Source organism: Pinus tabuliformis, chromosome X (assembly GCF_031772625.1).
Source record: "Pinus tabuliformis cultivar Carrire ecotype Pingquan chromosome X, CPIR1, whole genome shotgun sequence".
Classification (NCBI taxonomy): Eukaryota; Viridiplantae; Streptophyta; class Pinopsida; order Pinales; family Pinaceae; genus Pinus; species Pinus tabuliformis.
This window is the reverse complement of record NC_142308.1, coordinates 317,337,383-317,342,104: the sequence shown is the minus strand read 5'-3', so window position 1 is coordinate 317,342,104 and position 4,722 is coordinate 317,337,383.

Genomic DNA, 4,722 nt, shown 5'->3' with positions numbered 1-4,722 from the left:
AGATGACATGCTTGTTGCAGGATCTAACATGCAGGAAATAAATGTACTCAAAAGAAAATTGGCAAATTCATTTGCAATGAAGGATTTGGGAGCTGCAAAACAAATCCTTGGTATGAGAATCACTAGAGACAAGACAAATCGCAAATTAACATTGTCTCAGAATGAGTACATACAAAAGGTGTTGAAAAGATTTAATATGCACAATGAAAAACCAGTTAATACACCTTTTGCTAGCCATTTCAAACTTAGCAAGGAAATGTGCCCAAATACCCAAGAAGACATGGATTATATGTCTAAAGTTCCATATGCATCAGTAGTTGGAAGCTTAATGTATGCAATGGTCTGCACAAGGCCTGATATTGCACATGCAGTGGGAGTTGTAAGCAGGCACATGAACAATCCAGGAAAGGAACATTGGATGGCAGTGAAATGGATTCTTAGATATTTGAAAGGTACCACAAATCAAGCATTATGCTTTGGTGGTTCAAACATCTGCCTACAAGGATATGTTGATGCAGATATGGTAGGTGACAGAGATAACAGGAGGAGCACTACAGGATATGTATTTACTGTTGGAGGAACAACTGTCAGTTGGGTTTCAAAAATCCAAAGTGTTGTTGCACTTTCAACAACAGCAGCAGAGTATGTTGCTGCTACAGAGGCTAGTAAAGAAATGATTTGGTTACAAAGGTTTATGGGTGAGTTGGGTAAGAAGCATGATATGGGCACGTTATACAGTGATAGCCAAAGTGCCATTCATCTTGCAAAGAACTCAGCATTTCATTCCAGGACTAAACACATACAACTCAAGTATCATTTCATACGATCAGTGTTGGAAGATGGAGAGTTGAAGCTGGAAAAGATACACACTAGCCAGAATACTGCAGATATGCTAACAAAAGTTGTAACCAGGGAGAAACTGAGAACATGCTCAGTTTCAATTGGTCTTCAAGGATGACGATTAAGATGAGAAACAGCCAGGTCCAAAGAGGAGTCATTGTCCAGCAAATGAAGCAGCGGTGGAGTTGCTACAATCATTCTCCAAGTGGGAGATTGTTGTGTGTGGAGCATGATTGTTCAGAGGTCTTTGTTTCAGCCAGATGTATACCCCAGGAATTTTTGTACACCCCTCCATGCGGGGGGGTGCGAAAAATAGATGTAAAATTGCCTTGTAAAAGTATAGTAATTTCTAGTCAATCTGGGCCGTTCATCAAGCGGATGATCTGACGGTAGAACTTATGTTTAGTTTAGGGTTTTTTGCCCTAGAAAGCAACCCCTCTCTTTGTATGAGGGCATTTTATTTGAATCTATGTGATAGATGTGTATTCTGGGAGCGAGAAATAGAGAGGTGAGACTGTGAAAAAAAAAAAAAAAACAGAGGATATTACAGCGGATTTGTTGTAGGTTGTGTCTCTTCATTTTGCTGGATAATAGAAAGGAAGGACTGGCTGTTCGGGGTGGACGTAGCCCAAATTGGGTGAACCACATATATCTGTGTCTCTCTTGTTTTGTGCGTTTTCTGTGTTTATATTTCTACAATATTTTATGTGTTCCATTGCTCCCTAATATATCATTTTCTAACATGATGAAATGGCATCTTTGCACAAAAATGAGGCTTGGGATCTGGTGGAATTGCCGGCTGGAAGGAAACCCATTGGAAGCAAATGGGTGTTCAAGAAGAAGACAAATGCAAAAGGAAAGGTGGAGAAATACAAAGCTCGGTTGGTAGCAAAATATTATTCCTAGGTGCCGGTAATTGATTTTGGTGATATTTTTTTCTCCTATTGCCAAGGTAACTTCTATTAGGTTACTTTTATTTGTTGTTGTTGCTTTTGATTTTGAGGTAGAACAGATGGATGTGAAGACAACTTTTCTTCACCGGGATCTCGAAGAGGAGATCTACATGAAGCAACCTAAAGGCTTTGCAGTGAAGGGTAAGAAAGAATTGGTATGCAAGATAAAGAAGTCTCTGTATGGGTTAAAACAGTCACCAAGGATGTGGTATCAGAAATTTGATACATTTATACGGGGACTTAGCTTCACCAGAAGCAAATCATATCACTGTGTGTATTTTAAATTAATTAGTGACCATGTTATTTATCTGGTCTTGTATGTAGATGATATGTTGCTGGTTGGAAATGATAAAGAAATTATCCAGGATTTGAAGACCTAATTGTCCTCCAAATTCGACATGAAAGATCTTGGTGTTGCAAACTATATTTTGGGCATGGAAATTAAAAGAGATCGAGCAAAGAGGAAGCTCTGGTTAAACTAGAGGAAGTATGTCGAGACAATACTGCAAAGGTTTAATATGCAGGATAGTAAACCGGTGAAGGTTCCTATTCCTGTAGGTGTAAATTTATCTGCTAAACAATGTCCCAAGACACAAGAAGAGGAAGAGGACATGTCCCGTGTTCCATATGCAAGTGTAGTCAGTAGCCTGATTTATGCAATGGTCTGTACTAGACTAGACATTGCACATGCAGTGGGAGTATTGAGCAAGTTTATGTCAAAACCAAGGAAGGAGCATTGGACAGCAGTGAAGCGGGTTTTCAAGTATTTGTGTGGCACTAGTGATTATGGTTTGTGCTACCAAGGAAGAGCAGGCTTGGACAGAGTGTTGGATATTCGTGGCTTTGTTGATGCAGACTAGGCTGGAGATCTGGATCAGAGAAGATCTACAAGTGGGTATGTGTTTAGCCTATTTGGAGGTGTAGTCAGTTGGATGAGTAAGAAACAATCTGTAGTGGCACTATCAATTATAGAGGCAGAATACATGGCAGCCACTCATGCAAGCAAGGAAGCAGTTTGGTTGTAGAGATTGTGTTTAAGTATGGGGTTAATATAGGGAGCTATAAGGATAGACTGTGACAGCCAAAGTGCAATTTTCTTGGCAAAGAACCCTGCTTATCATTCAAAGACAAAGCACATTGATTTTCAGTATCACTTTGTGAGGGATATGATAGAAGACAAAAAGGTGTTGCTGGTAAAGGTGGACACTTTGAAGAATACTGCAAATGCATTGACAAAATCTATGAGCTTTGAGAAGTTCTCCTGGTGTAGAGAAACAATGGGCGTTTCAGGGTTGGAAAAATGACTAAGCTCTCCTGTGGCCCCCTGTGGAAATAAAACAACAAGTCAGAGAATGTTAGGTTGTGTTATATTCTTTCCATGACTAACCTATGTAGTGAACCGAGGGGTTAGAGGGGGCTGAAGCCCCCCATTTGTTGCGCCAATTGCGCAGCGGGGGGGGTCACAGGGGGGGCAGCAGCCCCCCTTGTTCCAGGGGTTTGAGGGGGGTGGGTAGCCTACCTATGGTTTTTGGTCCATGGTTTTGGACGCGATGGTTTTTGGTCCATGATATTGGATGCTTCGGCATGTATAAATATGTATTATAACATTGAAAGGAACATAATGAAAAAAATCAAGCTGGTAGTCCTGGTTTTGGGATCCAGGGGAAAATATCTGTGTATATGTGTTTTATGTGTTATGCTCTCGCATTCTTTATTTTCTATGTTTTAGAATTCATATGCAGGTAATTTCTGTACGGGGTTAAAACCTACAAAAACTTGTAAAGGTTGTCTGCTAGAAATGCAGAAAGGAAGGGCACTACAAAAGGAACTGTAAATCTAAAGCTCCTGACAAAGGAAAGGCATCTGATGATGATCCTTCTGCAGAGGCGAAAACCACCTCAGATGAAGGTGGGGATGTGTACTTGGATTTTTCAAGTACACATGTAGATCATGAGGCATGGTTGATTGACTTAGGTGCATCCTTTCACTTCACTCACCATAGAGAGTGGTTCTGTGAGTATGAGAAATATGATGGTGGTGATGTCTTATTAGGGGATGATAGGAAGGCTAGAATCGTTGGTTGCGGAAAAGTAAAGCTGAAGTTGCAAGGTGTAAGGGTTAGAACACGTCTGGGTGTTTTACATATTCCTGCATTGGCCAGAAATCTGATTTCTATAAGCAAGCTGGATGATGCAAGTGTAAAAATAGTGTTCAAGAAGGATACCTGGAAGATGGTTTGGGGAGCACTGGTATTGATGTGGGGAGTTCGGATTGGAACTCTGTACAAGTTGCAAGGTAGCATTGTTTTTGATGGGTTTAACAGTTCTGTTGTTCCTGAAAGTGGAGCAGAAAATCTAGTGGTCTCTGGAGAGAAGGGCCTTCGAATAAGGTATGGTAGAAGGTATGAGAAATAGGTCTCTGGATTTTGATTTATGTGAAAATTGTGTATATGGGAAGCAGAATCGGGTGAGTTTCCCCTCTGGTGGTAAGAGGGCGAAACAGATATTAGAGCTTATGCACAGTGATGTGTTTGGACCTGTGAAGGTTCCGTCACTAGGTAAGTATGTGTAGTATGTATCATTTATAGATGAATTCTCAAGGAATACATGGATATATTTCCTTAAGAAGAAATCTAAAGTCTTTGACAGGTTTAAAGAATTTAAGGCTCTAGTGGAAAACGAGACAGAGAAGAAGATAAAGGTGCTGAGGACAAATAACGGTGGAGATTTTTGCAATAAGAAATTTGAAGAATTCTGTAAGTGTGGTATAGCACAGAAAAAGACTACTCCATATACCCTCGGCAAAATAAAGTTGAAGAAAGAATGAACAAGATGTTGATGGAAAGGGAAAGAAGCATGCTCAATGGTGTCGGGTTAGGACAGGAATTCTGGGCAGAGGCAGTGGAGACAACATGTTACCTAGTTAATAG